At 26.6% G+C, this 22,091-nt stretch overlaps 1 protein-coding gene across 1 annotated transcript in view; it reads right to left on the bottom strand.

Annotated features, from left to right (window-relative positions):
• LOC113557966 (calexcitin-2) overlaps positions 1–20,482 on the bottom strand; it is a 76,845-nt gene extending 56,363 nt beyond the window's left edge. The window contains exon 1 of the mRNA XM_026963507.1: positions 20,354–20,482. The gene's annotated coding sequence lies outside the window, so the exon portion shown is untranslated. The remainder of the gene's footprint in view (positions 1–20,353) is intronic.
• Positions 20,483–22,091: the final 1,609 nt, after the last annotated feature.

The raw sequence follows: 22,091 nt of genomic DNA, 5'->3' as shown, positions 1-22,091 counted from the left end.
CAAGAACATACCAAGTGGATGGTTTTGTTGATCCAAATGATTTAATTTAATTTTTTTACTCTACCTAACCTAACCTTAAAAAAATTAGAATATGTATTTTTAACAAGCAACAGCTTAAACATAAAATATCTTAAAATTGTTTTTGATATTTATAAATTATAATTCTAATGTAATTAAATGTATATCTTTGTTTTTGTTTGTATTCAAAATCCACCCTTTAATAAAATTCTAAGCACGATCCTATTCAAATTTAAGGTCATATACAACAAAATATATCGTACGTTTTTAGAATAATATGTTTTTTTAAATAAAAATGCATGCTCATTATTTACAGTGTATTGTGTTTTATTACCCAAAATAATTTGAGTAATAAAAACTAATGGGTTAGATTATATAATTTATATGATATAATTTTATGTGGTCAATTAAATAAGTTCTAAATTTCCACTTGGTGATCACATACTATATTATTTAATAAATCAAAATTTATGTTTTTATTTTTTTGTAGTTCAATAGGACTATTTTTTCTTTTTACAAAAAAAACTTTATTGTTAAAAATCCCCATTTAGACTGTAATTGTAAATAAACCACAGAGGTTTATTTTCCACATGCCGAAATACATAGTTTAATACCACAGGTTTCGGTAAAAGGTATTTTAATCGAAATTTGTGTTCGTTATATTGTATAATGATATAATAATAATAATTTACATTGATATTTAAAAATTATATTTAGTGTCGATAGACATTATACACCCTTCGTTCAAGCCAACCTGTTTTTTTTATCTTTTTATATGTATTATTTATTGCGTTAACTTTAATTAAATTCATTTTTAATTTTTAAATAGAAAAATTAAATTAAATAATTTTACTCTAAATTTAATTAATTTGAATTTTATAATTTTCATAACTAATTTAATTTATAATCATACATATCTTATCTATAAAGTAGCGTTTTAAATACTGATCAAATGGACTATTATTAACTATTAGTAAAGTTATAATAACAATGTAGATATATATTTTTATAATGTTAGGTACAAAAATTCTTTGATAGCTTTAACTAGTTAATATTCTTATTCAAAGAAAGGATTATTAGGGTATATGAATACAATTCAAATACATTGATTTGATAAAAAATATCATATATTTTAAACCATGTGATATAAAATAAGCATAATTTAATGGAAAAAATTAATGAAATTGAAAACTAAATTTCATATATGTACTAAGAATATTAAAATTGTAAATTGCTTACTTATTTTTATCACGGAATTGTGATATTTTTAGGTTAAAAATAGTAATAAAACTAATTTTCTGTCTCGAAATAACTGCATTGCAGTAAAAAAAAACCTTAGGGAGGATTAAAAACATAGTTAACAGTTCATTAGACTTTTTAATGTATCTAATGTGAATTTTTTAATACTATTTATATATTTTTTATTCCTAAATTTTATAATACTCACTGAATATTATAATTTATAGTTAGCAACATTAAACTACCAATATATCAACTTAATTATATTTGTGTGATTTTTGTATAACTAATCCTTTATATTTTTCACTAAAAACATGAAATTATATCCATATAGTGGTCGTATAAACAATTGTATTCACAATGAAGTTAAATTTCAAACAAATTATAAAAAATACTAAACAATACGATTATTTTAATGAACAATTTTATTGCGTAATATTATTCAGATTTTTACACATAAGTAACCTAAATAGTATATATAAGGATGTTTAAAAAATAAAATAATATATAATGGAGTTAAGAAAAAAAATGATATACTATTTAATTCCAATACAATATGTAGAGTTTAAAAGCATTATCAACTACATAGAATTATGTATTTGACAAGAAGAGTTTTAGCAAAAAATACTAAGATATTTTGTATTCTCGTGATACAAATGATATCTATGTCAATAAATCATTTAGAGTAAGCGCAAAAAATAATAAAAAATATACGATCATCGGTTTATGAAATAGTCACAATATAACACTATATATATATATATATATATATATAAATGCATCTAAAGCTATTTTAAACAAAATGTTGTCAGAAAATACTTAAAACGAAGAATAACATTGCGGTTTCTTCAGAATTAATTGCATTCTTGAGTAACAGGCCCAAATTAAAGTCCTGCTGAATGTGTTAAATTCAGTAACGACAATTGCATGGAATCTAGCTGTATACATTTTATGAACGGTATAAGATTTAATCTAAAAATATTTTCTTTATTTTATAGATTTTATTTGATTAGCTATAATTTATTTTTTAATATGACATTTATTATTTTTTTTTAAAGCTTCTTCAGTGTATTATGTGATCCGTCATTATTTCCATCAAAAATTTTCCTTTTTTAACTAATTTTATTATTAATTTTTTGCGTTCAGCTTAAGTAATTTAGTTATTTAGCTAAACGCTATTGGCCAATTCTAAAAACACCTTTATATGTATTGAAATAAAAAAAAAAGTGTTTATATGACATAAAAAAATACGTAACTTTAAAACGTGTAAATATTTCGTGGAATGTAATATATAAACGCATAATATCACTGTAAATTGTATCGTGTAGTGATGGAAACAAATGAAGTTGATAAAATTCACGATAAGTTAACTTTTACATTATCTGCCAGGCCGTATTGGTAGCCAGTAATGGAAATCCCATAACACCATGACGTTACACGTCAGACCTGTACGGGTACGACCAACCACTCTGCAGTATAAATTGTGCATCAAACGTGCTTGAAATTTAAATCCTACATGTCAAATGTTGTTCACATTAAATCTGAATCGGTATTTTATTCTCGCGCATCGCAGCCCCCCTTAGGATGACTAGGAGAAACGATTTATTGTGTCCGGCGGGTGTCTATAAAATCTAGCTCTTCAATAAAAATAACAAATTTAAAAAAAAATAAAATAAAAGATGAAATACAAACCACTAGAAGATATAATCGCGGAATTAGATACGGGCACATTTTTCGCAATATATTATTCCGTTAGATTTGTACACCTTTAAAATAATAATAATAATAATAAAACATTATCGCGCATTTTATCATCCATGTAAAATGACACGTGTGACGCATAAAAATGTGCCTTTTTAATAAATATTTGAATGCGAGAATCGACAGCTCTCGTGCATTCTACGACCGAACAGAATGTGATTTTATTACGGCCGTGCCATCCAGGACGAAAGCACACAGCTGGTTAAAGTAAGCACGTCGGATGGTGCGTACGACGCGAGTCCTGGAATCGAGATATGTGCACTGTGTAGAACATATATTATTATAGACGTGTGCGTGTATACATTTTTCTATAAAGGCCATACATATTACGCATATTATATGACGTGAACTACCTATATATTTATAATGTACGATGCTTTATATATATACAACATGAAGGTATTATTGTTATTTTTATTTTATTGTGCAAAACTCGTGCACAACGTTGTTGGTAAAACATCAACGAATAGAAAAAGAAAAAAAATGAATATCGTAATATCGGTCGGGCGTATTATGCGAATATATATCGGTACACCACAATACGCTATTCTGGTCTATGACGAAACGACTTTTACCGGAAAGTCACGTGAAAACGAGTGTGCTTCGCTATTATGTATATTCGAATTGAAAATTGTGTTCCCGGACGATAATTCAACGTTAAACTCTATATTGAAATGCATGACATTCTCGACGAGAAGTTTTAAGGAAAATAACAGGTGCGCACTCTCAAACAACAGAAAAGAATATTACGTCGTTATATTATTATTATTCATTATTTATCATGAGTTATGATCAATTTCCTACGATGTACTTCAGAACGACCTTTATTAAAATCATATAACATAGGTTTAAGTATTGTAATGTAAATATCCAATACTATTAAATACCTACCACTAAATCTATACGATTTTAAAATTAATAGGTGACGTTTGAAATATTTAAGAATAACAATCGTATAAGATAAAAAATATTGGCAATCGAACGAATAGATGCAGTTGTTTAAGAAAATATGAATGAAAAATATATAATTTAGAGCTAAAATTAATTTAGTTATTTTAATGATTAAAAACACATTTATGCACCTACTACCTACATAGAATGTTATATTTTCGAATACGACAATAAATCAGAATTATTGACTTATACGTGTTTGATAATAAAACTCGAATAGGATAGTTTATTATAAAATATATAATATTATATTGCACTATATGAGCTCAAAATTATAATATTCATTTTGTAACTATAACATTTAAATGAACAATATTAGCTATCAAATTACAGAATTTACTGCGATAAAAAAAACGTGTCAAAGTTAAAATCCACATAAAAAAGTTGCATGTACACAAGTGTCAAAACTTTTGAAATATTAAAATATAATTTTCATGTACTTGGAATATATTATGTCCAAATACTTAATATACTTAAGTCGAATCAAAACACAAAAGTTTTTCTATTTAAAAAAAATATACAAGTGATACTTCAAAATCAGTATTATTAACATGTATTACATTTTCGAGTTTAATTCTATTTGAAGTTTATTGCACTTAGTCTTACAAGAATGCTTGTTACATTAATGAACGACTATAGACATTTACTACTGAAAAATTTTACGTAATACAAAGATATACATGAAATAAAATATTTTCATTTTTATAATAATTTGAACTACTATTATATAATGATTAGAACGGTATTCAATCCTTTCAATATTATTGTCTAAAAACAATTTATGTAAGTATATAGATTGTTTGAGAACTATAGAAAATCACAATTAATTACAAGATCCTATTACATTTAATATTTTATTTCGATGACATTGCTAAATAATTTTACACACATTAACTTTTAAATAATGCAAAAATGTTTTAAAAAAAAACTTGTGGTCAAATTGCGTAAAAATAGAGTACAAAATTATCATAAAAATACATTTATTTTTTAATATAAAAAAAATGTTCACATAAATATATTAATGATCCGATACAACCTATTGAATAATGTTGATTAATTTAAAATTTCTTTCATTTTATACCAAATATTAAATTGTATTTAAATAATATATTATACATTTTTACCTATAAAATGATATTATCATTAAACATTAATGCATGAACATATTTTTTACATAATTAAATAATATGCTTTATGCCTTTATAACAGATTAGTTAGTATACAGTTTAAGGTAAATTTCAGTTGACTTAAAAATAGTTTATTTTGTTTTATAATATTTAATTACGTTGTCGTTACAAACACCAATATCTAATTATATCAATTATATTTGATAGAAACAAATGAAAAAAAAATGTGTTTATATTAGTTATGTAGAAAAATTTACAATAACCTCATAAGTCATAGTGACTCTGTTTCCTATGTACGAATATTAACGTCATATTTCAAAGAATTTGTAATTAAAAGGTTCACTAGGTAGGAGGTATTAGCCGTTTTCAAAAAATATTGAGGTTTTATAACTGTATATCATGGTTTGTATTGATTGAGTGTTATTAATTTTCCTATGCTTGCACTGCTGTTCGACATGTAAATATTAATAAAACATTCCAAAAAAATTTTTAATTATCTAATTTTAAAACGACATGATATGTTTTAGGTTATATTGTTTTTTAATATATACAAAAATATAAAATTTAACATTACATAGGGTAATATTACATGTTTAATTTAAAGTTTATCGTCTGTAAATCTCTATACAAATTGGACAACGAATCCTATGAGAGAAGTGTTGTGCTATAGGGTTAGGCCTTATCCTTCCTTACTAGTTAAATAATTGACGGTTTTTGTGCCCCATTTGAAAATTTCTATATAAACGAAAATAAAATGATTAATAATTTTCTGGCTGACGCATATTTTACGGGCCATTAGTCACAAAGACACGCACAGAGATTTAATTAAAAAAAATTAGAGAAAACACCAACGAATCGAAAATACATTTTATCAAGTGTTCGTTTGAAAGTGATAGGGGTAGTACCGTCCGTGCTTAAATTATTTAAACAACGTCTGCGTTCATTTTCCAAATAAAATATTTTCTCCTTCCGATTGAACCTTATCCAGAGACTGGTTAAAATATATAGCGACATCCAAACTGGCATTCCCTGTAATTAGTGCGTCTTATTTCGTAAAGCCGCAAGCAGTGGTTAGGGTTGGGAAGAGAAAGACGAGCAGAAAAAAAACAATTAGAAATATATCCTTTTTTTTAATTTCCTTCCCCATCCTGAGGCCGTATTATTTATCACTATATATTTTCCTCCAACGTAACAAACTATTCCAAAAGCGGAAAACTGATATCTTTTTCATTATTTTTTATGGACGTACAACATAATTCTTTGAGAATTTGAAAAAAATCATTAATCAGTTTATTTATTTTAAGATATATTTAAGGTTAAATAGTATTCATAATAAGAGATAACGTATTATATTTTAATATGTTTGCTTATTTAACTGGATTCAATTAATTTATACGAAGGATTTAGATTCATAATTATTTTAGTAGACATAACTTAATAAATCTTATACTGTAACAAAATTGTACATGGATGTTAACTATATTAATAACTGATAGATATGGTATTTTTAAAATATAATTGTTATTTTTATGGAACAAATAATAAAAAAAAATAAAACTATATATATAAAAACCTTTTATATACAATAAATAGAAATAATCAAAACGAAACATTAGTTAAATCATTGCAAAATATATAAACAAACATACATTGATAAATTTCATAACATAATTTTTCATATTTTTAAGACAACGTTTACTCTGGACATTTTATTACTTCTAGACTCTAGGGTAGTTCAAAAATAATCCTTTTTATAATTGAATTCTATAGTATAATAATATAATTTATTTAATTTTTAATTTAAATTCCTCTGATTATTATTATGCTACTTTTAAGTATATTTATTTATTTGATATGTAACTATGTAGGTAAGTACTTATATTAGAATAAAATTATAATTATTTGATAGCTCATAAAAAATGTAATTACTTTTTTTTAGAAAGACACTTGAAATCATTTGTAATTATGTTTGAATTTCTAAACACTCATTGTTTCTAAAACATTTAATTAAATAAAAATGTTTCTAATAAACTCTTTATTTTAACTGCATATTTTAATTTAAAGACTAAAGTATTTACTTTTTACAAAGAAAAAATTGAAAACTACCTTATTGTAATATTGTTCATTTGAGGTTGAATACGATGTCTATTATATATATATATATATATAGATATATTAATTTTAAAATTAAAAGTTTTGAAATTTTAATAATATAAAAATTTTATGTTTTATAAAAATACAACATATTAATTATTATACAATATTCTGAATTTAAATGTTTTAAAACGATATCCATTAATTCATATAATTTGTTATTTTATAATTTAACTAAACAGTAATATTAAACTAAATAGAATTTATATTCCTAGAAGCCTTCATTGGAAGGTCACTCACTTATGTATATATTAAAGTCACCAAATTATCTTAAAACACACTAACTATAAAAATGTATTTATAGTTCGTGTAATAAATGTTATAAAATTTTCTCGTATATTTATATATAATGAGATAAAATATAAAACAAATGTAATATTGCATGTATTATTTATTTTGTTTGGACATTATTACAAAGTATAAAATGTTGATAAATTAATATTAATGTTTTTAAATAATCATAGATCCCATATCTACCAAACCCATTACCACAAACTTATTATTGTCCTTTTTTTGATAAATTGAAATAACTCAAAAACTACTCATTAAAATTTCAATTAAGATATATCAATATCTAATTAACATTTTACATATGCAAAGACAGATCTCATATGAATACAGTATTTGTATCTCAACATGACACTCCATAAATGTTATAAAACAATTCAAGTTTTTTAAATATGAAGACTTAGGTATATGCGAAACATTTAATAAATATAATTTGAATACGTTTATTCGTAAAAAATGGGGGTGAGTATTTTTGATAAATCACTCTATTTAATAAAAAAATAAGTTAAAATATTTATAATACTTATAGTAAAAAAGTAATAATATTATATATTATAGTAAACTAAAATGATCAATTTGAAGAAGTTACAAAAATGTATTTTACAAGTAAAAGTTATGCTTTGTTTTTAAATTGTTCAAATAATATTGATACATGAGGTTTATAAACATACGTAACTTGAGACTAATCTAATACCTAAAAAATATTTTTTTATGTTACCATTATTTTTAAATTTAAAATACTTTAAATTATAATTATATAAAAGAATAAAGATACAAATATAAAAGCTATTGTAATTTTAAACATCATATAATATCTTTCAGTTTTTTTTAATTCTACAGTAAAATATTTTTAATAATGTAGTCAAGTCAAAAAAAATGTTGTACTTTCTGTTTAGTTTTTAAATAAAAATAACGCAATACTTTTGTTTATTTAATAATATAAGTTTGCACATAAACAATATTACGTTCTTAATCCTTTATTTATTTAAATAAATATAGAGTTAATGTTGACTTTTAGTTTTATTCAAAAAGTAATTCATTATTTTTTATTCAACAAAGTCTAGGTTTCCATCTATATATATTTAAAAAGACGCTTCCTTTTCGTACAATTTTACAGGTTGATAGACACCAATGCACACACATTATATTAATAGCTTTATGTTTAATATCTCATAAAAATAAAACCTGATCTTTGGAATTTCAACTGTAAGTGTATACATTATTTTATGTACTCGGATTGCTTATTTCACGTCAGCGCGTGAGCCTTTAAATTAACCCAAATGTTTCTCGTTGCAGCATAGGATTCTCAGCGTTTCAGTAAACCTTTGAAAATATACATTCTCTGCTGACGAGCATACAGAATACAAGCGGAGGTAAGCAGCCGAATGGATTTTAATTGAATTTCTACGTATAAAAAGGGAGTGACTTATAATACCACGTACCCTGGTATAGGGTACCAATCTCTTGTACAAAACTACCCAGGCATGTTTTAAAGAAAAATGAATTAAAAGTAAAAAACTCCTTGGGGGGAAATTCAATGGATCTCATGTTCTTTACATTGGTGATATATAAAATATTAAAAAACTGTTCTTGATATTTTATATTATAAAGTAATACTTACCTAAATATTGTATTCATATTAAATGTATTATAATTTAATATCATCGTGTTTAATTGAAGTGAATTTGTGTTTTATTAAGATGTAACACAACTTAACAACTCGTTATACACAATGATATAAAAATATAAGCACTAATATATTTTTTAATGCATTATATAAACATGTTATGACCAGTTAAATAGTTTAATTCATTTTTGTTAATTAGACCTAACCAACAATAACCATAAAAATCACGAAATTAAGACTAATTTGTTTTATTTAAATATGAAATATTCATCTGATATGTAATTTAACACGAGATGTGAACATTTTAGTTTGTATACTTATTCGCATTGTTTGAAATCGTTAATGTACTAATTAACACTTAGTAAAGATAATATTATTTTTTAATTATACAGTGAAAGTAATAAAATAAATTTAATTTATTAACTTCAATATTTAACAGAATGGGCTCGACGATGTCAGCTGGTGATGTATTACATTTTGTGTGTTGATATTGATTAAGTTACTTAATATCTCTAAAAAAGAACAATCAAGTTAGCTAAATGAATATGAATTGAGTAAAACTTTCTAAGATTTATAATATATTAAATTGTCAGTTAAATATTTGATATAATTTTCGAAATTATTTTTAATTACTATTTGTCCATCCTTTAACTACCAAACCATCAAGATAGTCTTTTTATTTTTTGTTTAGGTATAATATATTTTGAAAATAAAATCATGGTACCCTTTAAAAGAGTCATATCTCAATATCTTTCAATTACTATGTTATATGTGCAGTGAATTTAACTCTAATCAATAGCAACGAACCTTTTTAATTTTAAATGTTTAAAGTTAACAAATATAATATCTTATAAATACATAAGGTGTTCGTATAAACTATTTAAATTATATATTGTGCATATCACTATTATTTTAACCATTACGTAAATTAATAAATAATGTAATATATATATTATGATGTTAACAAAGAATTAAGTACTCAAAAAATAATAATAAAATATATATTATACGAATATACTATGAAGTATATGCTTTGAATCGAAATATACTAATCCTGATGATTAATTAAAATTGAGTTACGATTTTTTTACGTAAGTAAAGTAAGTAGTTTCGTACATGCAATTAAAATTAAATACCAAAACTTAATGAATACCAATCAACGGTTTCATTATTCTTAATTTATTTATTTCAATCTAGAAGATGACTTTGTATACTACGTACTTGATCAATATGAATAGAAAATAATTATTCTACGATAGATTTACTGCCTAGTATTATACGCTGAATATTAGCTATATATCATGTTAGCCAATCCCGTTTTCAATAAAAAAAAAAAAGGAATTGAAAAATACTATATCTATTGCTACTATAAAACCGTTTTCGGCAAATTTAATACTGCTGAGCTGACGTGGAGTGACAGACGGTGACATAAATCTTCCGCTGTTGCTGTTAAAAGCCGAAGTTCATAAATCGCTTGACAATAACAATTTGGCTAGGCCTGACCTAAACACCCCATTCCCCTTTACGCCAATCATTGACTCACCATCGGAAGTAGTAGACAGTTTTGATGACGTATATAGAGAACTGGCACGTCAGCTCATTCAGCCGCGTTATGCGCGCATGTTAAGCATCATAATTGATTACTTCGGCGAGCAGCGTGCACGCGACGGGCCGAATAAATAATAAAGCGGTGCAAACATAAAAAGTCATGACTATCGAATAAAGTCCGGCAATGTTGGACGGAAAGCGCTGATTTTAAACATACTTATAGTCAGGTCTGGTGGCCGTATTTTAAAGGCGGAAGTGGAGATTTTTGTGCCATGTGTCGCTCATAACGCACGTATACAGGATCGTCAGGATTACCTAGACGGCTCGACATTCATAAATTTATTTGAAAAAAAAAATTAAGACACCAAGTACTTACATAATTTTAAAAACTACAAATTTCCGAAGAAATTCGTGGAAATCACAAATTAAAAGTTAGAGTACAAATAATCAGTTATGATGAAAATAAACATAAAAGGCAAGAAAAATAAGTTTTTAAAATATTTGAACACACGCATTTATTATTATTATTTTTTTTTAATATTCAAAAATATAAAATAAGAACTTAAATGTTCTGTTTATATGTCTTTTTAAGAATTCTAAATTACAACACAGTTTTTTAGTTTTTCATATATTTTATGCTATTTTACTTAGACGACAATGTAATATATTATGTGTTAAACCTATCGTCGGGAATTCGTATACGTTTATATATTATACAATGGTAAATATGTAGTGAAAATTATTTCAATATTTTTTCTTTTATAATTATTGTAAAGGTCAACGTGAGTCAAAGAAATAGGATGAAAATCACGGTTGCGTGGGTGACACATTCCACATCCATTTGGCAATACCTACCTTACATACCATTATTATTATTACTATTATTCGTTTTGGTCAACGGACGGTGGCAGAGTGACGTTCGGGTAGTGAAAAATTTTCTCGGAAAACCGTCGAGAACGCGAAAACTATCCCTCGGGAATGTCTAACGGGGGGAAAGGGGGGTTTTGGTCAACTGATGACATATGATGTGGATTTTGCACGAGAACGTTTGTCTGTTGGTAATAATATTAATATAATATATTCATATGCGTGCATCGTTTCTCCGGATTTCAATATCGATCAACACAACATCGGAGAAATAGGCCTCCGGATGTGTGAATCCAGTGACTTTTTATTGTATAGTACGAATCGCGTCACTCAGCAATAATACATTTCTATATAATATATCGCAGTACCTAATGTGCCGCAGCTCTTTTGGTGGAATTTGCATTGTTGTGCTTTTATATAGCCGTTGCCATCAGAGGTCAAAACATTAAAACTTTTACCTGTTGCGCCCAAACGGGTGAGTAGACGCGACGGGGTGAGTGACAGAGTGATAGGGGTAAGAGGGAAAGACTAACGATAAGAGAATGAGGGTGATCTGGGGGGAGAGGCGAAAGCTCTTGGCCGCTTTAGGTTTGCCACCGTTAAATGCGTGGCCCGACGGAATTAAATTAATCAAATCCTATGGGTCAAACACCCGCGACCTGTTGTGAGCTCGTCGCGGTTATTCAATATACGTTTCTGAAACTACCTACAAGCCTTTTTTTTCCATATAACTAATCGTTATATTGTACAGTCATTATAGATAATTATGGTGTAACGAACCACAATCTATAATGTTACGACGATCAAATTATCATTTACATGTTATATACAGTGTATTAAATATTCGATTGATTGGGGCGTAACGAGAAAACCGATACATTTTTGTTGGCTCGTCATTCTTCGTATTAATAATGATGACATCGGTGAATAAAAAGGTATTAAAATAACATATGCCCAGCGCTGGCGTGTACGATATAAAGAAAAAATGATTTCCGATAAAATCCATATGAATTTGACATATATAACCATATCAATTATAGGTTTAACAATTACAAACGTTATATTATATTAAAATAAAAACACTTATGTCATTTAGTGAGTGTTTTTATTAAATTTATCGTTATTTATTTAAAAGTATCATACAAAAATTCGTTAATTCATATCACACGTGATTTTATATTTAAACTATGATGCGATACCATACATATAGAATAACATATTATTCAGATTATCCTAAGGTTCAATAGAATAGAAAAAAAATATTTTGGTAGTTATATACTTAGTTTTAAGGTAAACTGGTGTGATTGGATTTGTAATCAGTGTATATTATTTTATAGTTTATGAACGTTATAAAACAAATTTCAAATATTAAGTAAGTACAGCCAGTATAGGATGATTCATTGACCACCAATATGAAAACCCTTTTTGCTTCTTCAGTATTGTATTAAAGTATGAATTTTTGAATTTTTAAATATACTCGAAGACAAACTAAGAATTTTCGTATTACTTAATGGCCATCCTGTGGAGACTCAAGTTTCTGTTTTTCAAATGACTACAATCGTTTTATATAGTAAATTATTCAGCTGGTATATTTTTTTAAGTGTTCACAAATCAAAATCAAAATTGTACGACTAATTTTTTAATTATTTAGTTTTGTGTTCTAAAGATAATAATCCTTAATAATGGATTTTAAAGACTATGGTAATTCAAACATTTTAGAAAGATTTATATTATTTTTAAAAATGATCAAAGTATAAGAAATATTAGATACGAAATTACAACTATTTTATACATATTTTTAAAACCTTTTTTATGACTGTTATCTTTAGTAAGATACATTTTAATGATTAAAAAAAACTTTTTTTTTTGATTTAAGTACATAAAAATGTTTAAAAGAATTAATGACTAAATAAATTACAGTAAAAAAGGGGAATTCTCATTTGAACAATAAAAGTTTAAGTTGTAGTAAAAATTTCAAAAAAATAAGATCTTAAAGTGTATTTAAGTTAAAGTATTATTACTCAATTCTTCCTTTATTTAAACCTTCAAGTCATGTGATACTTTAAAATTATTACTTATTATATTTTTTGTATACAGATTATAAATATGTTTTTATTGATAAAAATAATCATATTTAAGAAAGCTAGAAATTAGAATATGAATAAATGTTTTATTAAATAAAAAAATAGAGGGATCAGTGTACTTGGTGAATTACTCTGTATTATTTATCGTATAGGAACTCTGAATTTGAATAAATGTCTCAAAATACATCATATTTGTTACAAACAAAATGGAATTAACTGAAGTGTCCTTAATACTATATCTTATATTTTAAGCTATTGGTATTGAGTAGGGTTTCATTATGAGCTTACTTTAAGGAATTATGTAAGTAGAAATAACATAATGACATTTGTCTCATCCTTATAAACTCTCATCGAACGATTTCCATTCGGTACACTCCACAACGTATCATCCTAGTTCTTGTAACAACACAACAACCCCACAATTTATGACATAACCCATTTCATTTTGCTCTAACCCAAATTATCACCATCACGCGCCCAACTATATTATCAATTTTTAAAACTTCATTCAGCCACCTTCAATATTAAAAATATATTATAATATTCTCCACCAGACAAAAAAAAAAAAAAAATGTTTTATTTTTTAATTTTACATTCTTTAAACGTAGATACTGAATATAAAATTTCATTTTTCTTATGTATCTTTATTTTATGTATCATTTATATTTTTTTAAATTAATGATAGCCAATAAGTACCTAGTTTACTTTAATTTAATATTTTTATTTCTGAAATTTGTAATTGAAATATAAAGTTTAAATAAAACATAATGACATACAGAGTTCAATGAAATAATTAAAAGTAATCACGTATCATATTAAACCATGGAGACGAAAGTTGGTCGGAATAAAACGATAGTAGCTCAAGAAAATTTAATACATTAAATTTACCAACATCACTTATTTATATTTTAATAACTTACTTTTTAAAAACTTAAATATTACGTTAAAACAATTATTGTCATAACTGTTATTGTTATTAGTGAATACTAAATAAGTATAGACTCATTAAAACTGCGTCTCAATCGTTAAAACGTTTAAAATTATTAGAACATGTTTTTTTTTATTTAAAATAAAAAAAAACTATCGATGTATAACGATATCTTAATATTATTCGATTTAAATATATCGTGATTTAAATTTATAAGCCCTAAGAATTAAAATCAAAATACTGATTTGTTTGAATTTATATTTCAGTGTCTCGAATTCGTTAATATTTTTACTATACTGTGTAAACACACAATATTTAAATATTATACCTACGTATATATTATATTCTGTATGATATATTATTATGTTACTAATTTAAATACCCCCATTGTTATAAAATAATAATAATTGCACCAATTTAATTAGTGTTTGTTTTTATTTATAGTTTCAGACCTTGTTAATATACCGGTCATAAATGTTATAATAAAGGTAAATATTGGACTATTGTTATTTTGACAATGCATGTCATTCAATATCAAGTGAATAGCTAATTATCAACAAGTATTCACATTAATCGGTTTAAATATGTACAATAAGTATTATTTAGTACATTACGTAATACGTATTATTGGTTTTAGCTTTGCCAACGTTCCAGTCAAAGAAACAGGAAGTAATTTTCAATATAGTCATTGGTATTACGTGTATAATTTATTTATTTATTATATTAATTTCCAATACTAATAAATTGTACGTATGTCATAAATTACAATAATTGCGATTTAAATGGAAGTAATTTCAATTTCAATTCGAAATAAAATTATATCATAATTTAGAACTCTGTAATTCAAAAGGTATTTCATTGTTCAGGAGATATTAAAAAAATATCATTTTAAATGTGAGATCATTTTTGAATTAATATGATTTTGTCAAACATGTTTTCTTACTAAGTATTTTCGTGGCCCCTTTAAAAATGTTTCAAAATTATAAATTACAATAATCTTTTCTAACAAACGTTTATACTACATTACGGAAGAGATTAAGAATAATATCAAAAAAATTAAAATTACACAGATAAGTTATTGTACTTTGACTTACATGACTATCACTGTATTATAATTTTATTCTTCAAACTGATTGTAGAAACATAGTATATCTTTATGACTAATAAACACATCGCTAAATGGTTTAAATAATACTGTAATATATTTCAGGTAGTACATAATAAACTAATTTGGTTTCATTATGAATGTTAAAATCAAACAACTGCTTGTTAAACAAATCAGTACATGCATGTTTATAATCTTATCCTATATTTTATTGCTGTATTTAAAAATATTTTAGTTAATTTCCTTTTTTTTCTTAGCTTTAATACGTATTATATGTCATACAAAATATATACAATCCACCATACTCTACATATAGTAAAATTATATCTGGCATAAATATTTCATTGAAAATATATATGTATACTGTGAAAAATCATTTTACTACTCTCAACTTTCACTCAAACAACATTTGCATAGTGATATATATGTTATCAAATTATTTTGATTCGTTTGCACTCTATAACATACTAAATTTGAGTTTATGTTAGCTTAATAAAATCTTTTTATAATATCTTTGTTTTCCAAATAAAAAAAATCAATGGCTTTGAATCGATTCGAATGTTCGAATATTTTATTCAATGTATCTACAATGTACATTTTATATTGGATAGTTATTACAATGTTTCTATGCTTAATAATTTTATTAATAATTTTTCGTGATTCAAAATAATTTTGGTTAATTAAATACAATATATAAAATTGAATCAATAAATATATTTTAATATCTAGTAGAAAATATAGGTAACTTTTAGTGAACCTTTCTTAATTTCTTTAAAAATGCTCTGTAATTATATTTCAATTAAATATAGCTTTAGCATCTATATTTAATTCAATGAAAACGTATTTAGTGTTGAGTGATTTTTTTTTACCGCTATAGAGGGAGATCCTTTTATAACCACCTCCGCAATACATAATGCTCGAACCTAACCGCTTTCCCAAAGCTATTCCGTATTTCCGTTATAGTAATTTCAATGCTTTAACTTTTTCTATCTCTTATTGCCAGAATACTAAATATCCAATAATATGATTAATTAATGTGTATGTACAAATTTGTACGTAGTGTGCAAATGTTAAACAACCACTATATTTTATCTTTCATCCTAAGATCCTAAATACATTATGCATAATATTATATTGTAACTAACAATTTATACAGGAAAAAAAATAATAAGATTGTATACGAAACATTTTTACAATTAAATTAATATCAATCATAGAATTAGAAAAAAAAACAAGCAACTTATTGGTTTTGCATTATTATTATTTTTTTTTAACTTAACTGTTTAACAAAATGTTTAATACTTTAAAACTTAATAATTTAATTTTAAATAATTATTCCACATACAAACAACCGATACTTGAATTTTATTTAAAACATTGACTTTTAACATAACTTATTTAATGTTTTTCTTAAATTATATTCTAGACATCAACTACTGTGACGCTTTCTAATATATATAAACCTTTTAATTTAAAAATAAACGTGATAAGAATTAAAATATTAAGTGGATCATAATAATAATAATAGTTATTAAGTTAAAATGTTTTCAATTTAGTACTATAACTTAGTTTTTTGATCAAAATAGTAGTAAAAATAATATTTTTTTACACGTTATTCACAAAGCTAAATTTTAATAGTAAATAAAAAAATGCAATCATAATATTGGAAAATATATTTAGATTAAACAATATATTTAAATATATTTTACATAAAAAAATTTATGATATCAATTATAATTAAATAACTATTTTATTTTAAAATTTATTTTATTATTAGTTGAATTACAAGATTATTTAAATACATATTCTATGAATATTTAAAAATTAGATATTTTTACCAACAAATAGATTTGTATAGGTACCTACTTAAAGCATTATTTATTTATCTAGCTATTATAAAATTAAACAATATTATACATCAAGTTAAATAATGCAAAAAAAATATTTCCTGGCAATCGGTATACTAATAATTCATTCATAACTTGCATATCACTATTATTCACAATCTGTAGACACTTGATGATTTACGACTAACATTATCGTCACTCGTCCTTCTAATAAGAATTCACCAAATAATTCACATACATGTGAATTTATGTATTGTATGTTTTGTGAATAAAACATTCAATCTAAGATACATTATACATATTATACATGTTATATGTTATGCGGAATAGGTAACTAGTTTCTTTTAACTATATCGTATTACGCACATAATATTTTGTGAAGTTAGGAAGTCAATATTTTATCTAGAAATACTGTTGTACCATAATACTTTGTAGGTATTTTGTTTCAAGAAAACTTTTGTAACGAATACCATTTTTCTAAAAAAAAAATACAGTTATTTATGAATGGATGCAATAACTGCAGTAAATCTGAAATAAATGAGGACAATAAAAAAAAGAAACGATATTAATGAACTTTGAAAGTATAAAACGAAACTAGAAGTTGTGCACTTACTAAATAAAATTACGCGGTATTCCCGTTAAATCGACTTTAGAGAATTTCGTTTTACACCCAAACAAAAAAAAAAAAAATCACAGAAGCATAAAACCACAAAGTTTTGATATTCATTGCAAATATTATTTTTTTTTTTAATTTTAAAATACGAATTAAGTATACTTATAAAATAAGAAATATGTCTTTATTTAAAAAACATTTTTCATAATTTGTAACAAATGTAAAACTATTGTTAAACAAATTTAAAAGAAAATGTATAGATCTACAGTACCACTACCTTCTTTACGACACAAAAGGAAAAAACATCAATACTGCTATAGTGAATATCCCGTATAAAAATAACCCTTGGTCAATCATCTGCCTCACTTGAGAAAATGTAAGGAATGTTTCACAAAACTGTTTTGTACTTGATTTTTAAAGAAAAATATTTTCATACAAAAAAAATCCAAATAAAGGCCATAGATCTATATATTTGATATTAAAACACCAAAATGAATATAATGCTATTGATACCTCTACATGCTAGATTTAGATTGATGGCTCCGAGAAGACCTTTTTCAAATTTAATTTTGTTTTCCCAAAAGTCAGTTTAAAAATTCATATATGTTTACAACATTATGTGTGGTTAACAAATTTATAATAGAAAACATATTCTGTTTGAAATACTAAGAATCAGAAAATAAATAAACCATAAGTTGAATAATAATAGGTAATAACCTGCATATTAAATATAATTTATTATACTTGTTTTAAAATATTTAATTGGATAAGGAAATAACAATCAAAGAGGAGTAGTGGAGACAAAATTGTAAAGGAAACAAACAAAAATGGTTGTCGGTTAATTACTAAGTTAACAAAGACAACAACCACTTTTTTAATCAATTTTTCCTTATAAACCCATTTAATACATTTTTCAATTTCACAGCAATTTATATTTATTTTCCATTAAAATCTTTCGTCTTCAATTATTTAAAATTTATTTTTAGATTATAAAATAGAAAATATGGATTAATTAATTTTTTTTTGATTAATTTTATGTGCATAAATAAATAAGGTTATAAAAATGGATATTTCTCGTATTTTTGTTGAGTATGAATTTAATAATTTAATCACTTCAACAATACAATATAACAATTTGTTAAACTGAAACTACTTGTACATATTAATCACCCTGAACAAATAAAATATATTTTGCTCTTTATTAATAATTTGAATATACATTTTATTTTAATATTTTGTTATGGTTTTCTCAAGCTATTTATAGAAAATAAAAAATTATATATTTCACAAACAATAAACTTTATATTTTTTAAACCGTATTTTACTAAAAAATGAAACCAAAATATACAAAAAAAAATGTATAAATATGTTTTCAATAAAAGTATTTTCTGTATAATATGAAAAATATTATCATAGTACGACCACATATAAAAAAAATAAATAATTGTAAAATTCCGGTCACTGTCCTATTGTTCGGATGAGTCAAATTTTATGACCACATTTCGAACATTATGAACCGTAAAACAAATAAACAATAATACACTTCGATATCGAAAAATAAATTCTCATCGACATTATGCGTTCGTACTGTTAATGGATATGATAAAAGTTGCTTTCGCTATTACTTCGGTCGAGATTTCGTCGGCTATTTTTTTTTTTCGCATATTCGTGAGCCGGTTGTAAAATAACCGTGAATACAATGCAACGTTACGCACAGAGGCGTAATTACTTATCGGTGTACGGTAAAGAGGTGCTTTGCGCGTGATTCAACGGTTTAAACCGTTACGACTCTGTTTTCGCACGAGACGCGCGTAAAAATGTATAAAATTTTGCCGACATCAATCATCGGCGGGCAGTATAATGTACAGTGTACACATTGTACAATATAACAAACATAAAATGTATTTTTATCGTAACATTAATCATTAATAACACGTATAAATAAGTTAGGTCAATATAATATCATGTATGTAATATTACTATAATGTAATAGGTATATATCTAGACTATGAGATATTTGTGTAAGTACGACAGTGCGGTGGGACGCGTATTACTAGTATAATGTTTGGGGCATTTTTGTTTTTTTTTTTTTGATTTTTTTGATTTTTTTTTCCCCGAAAAAAACTGTGCGCGGCGCGTAAGACGGGGGACAGGTGATGAGACGGTATAACGGTGGCGGCGGGCAATAGACGTTACCTGTACGCGGGGCCGGCGCGGGTGGTGGCGGTGGCAGTGATAACTGTTGCGCTGAGCTTGTTCTGGCTGACGCTTCTTCCGCCGTCGGTCGTCGTTCGTTACTGTCGCTGTACAGTCGCCGCCGGTGTCCGGAAACGCGGTTGACGCTGCTGCTTGGTGCGCTGCGGTGATCCGGTGTCGTAACGTCGCGCGCGCGCCCGTCTACGCGTTTACGGGTCCGGGTGCGCGCGCGCGCGTGTGCGCGTATGTGTGCGCGTGTGTGCGCGTGTTTGCGTGTCTGTGTCTGTGCGCGCGCCAAAGTCGCCGCCCGAGCAACCGTCAAGCACCGGGCAAAAGTATCGCGGGGGAGGGGGGGGTTCTCGCGGACGCACCACCCCACCCGTCCACTGTTCAAAATGCCTACACCCCTAGACCGACCCACACACCCTTCCCCGACATCAAAAGCGTGCTCTCAAGCCAACCCCCACCCCCATCCCCTTCCACTACACCATCCACCAAGCACACGGTTTCGCGGTACTGCGGCTCGCGGGGCGACATCTGGTGCCGACCCTAGAACTCGTCTCGGCAAGCCACCGCAGCATTAGACGTGTGCATCGTTATTAATTTTTTTTTTTTTTTCTGCCTAGGTCCGCACCTATACCATTGCTCGGCCGGACTGCGGATAAAACCTGTTAACGCGCGTACTGTATTATCATTATCAGCGTCGTCGCCCGGGAAGCCGGGCGACACCGATGCGGCTAACCCGGCGCGCGCGATGATATTAACCCTAATTATTGTTTTTACCCCCCGCGATGACGGACTTTTGAACCTTTCACGATCACTCGGCCCTCCCGCGGACTAATCGCCCATCCGCGACTCTCGGCGGTGCAGCCCGCAGCACCGCCGATTTAAAACCATACATGTTGGTGGTACGTCACACCAACCGTACATAATACATTATGTTCAGCTACGTCACCACATAAATAATACGCACGAAATTCAAATCTATTTTGAAGAAAATACATTGTCCCTCGAAATATCCAAAAATATGCGCGATAAAATTTCATATTTGAATTCTACGTATTTCGACGCGTAGGTATTATTGTAGTTGAATATTGTACACTGATCTGCTATTTTTTCTGCGTCAAATACGCTTATATTCGATCGCCGTGCATACTTAAGTCTCGTGCGCCTTAAACTCTACATATGAGGTGGTAGGTCATCTATGTATACCTCCTACGTGACTATGTGTCGTCTAAAATATATTGATTTTAATATTATTATACTAATTTCGTGTATTTTACGAGTAATACAAATTACAAGATATTGATATTTTGTACGTATCTACAATTCATTTACAACCAAACAAACAGTCATTTAGTCAAATTCATCAACATTTTTACAAATTGCATGCAAGTAGAGACTTAAAATATAAGATACACAAATATCACAAATATTAGGTGGTGCATAACATATTACATTGTCGTAAGTAATAATAACAAACATTTATATAGTGGTCTAAAACCGAGATTTCCCAATAAATGGTATGCATTAAGACTAATAGTCTAAGAAATTGGTTTCTGGATTAATTAAACGCATTATTACCCGAATAGAATCGTTACATAAGTCATTATAGCTGTACAAGTACTAATGTAAAATGTATACATAGTTCACGACGCGATCCTTGGTTTGAAGATGATTCTATATTTAATAGACAAGTAGGTAGCAGTAGTAGCAAATTTAACTAAATTATCAATGA

Source organism: Rhopalosiphum maidis, chromosome 4 (genome assembly GCF_003676215.2).
Source record: "Rhopalosiphum maidis isolate BTI-1 chromosome 4, ASM367621v3, whole genome shotgun sequence".
NCBI lineage: Eukaryota > Metazoa > Arthropoda > Insecta > Hemiptera > Aphididae > Rhopalosiphum > Rhopalosiphum maidis.
This window is presented reverse-complemented; position numbering and strand designations above follow the sequence as displayed.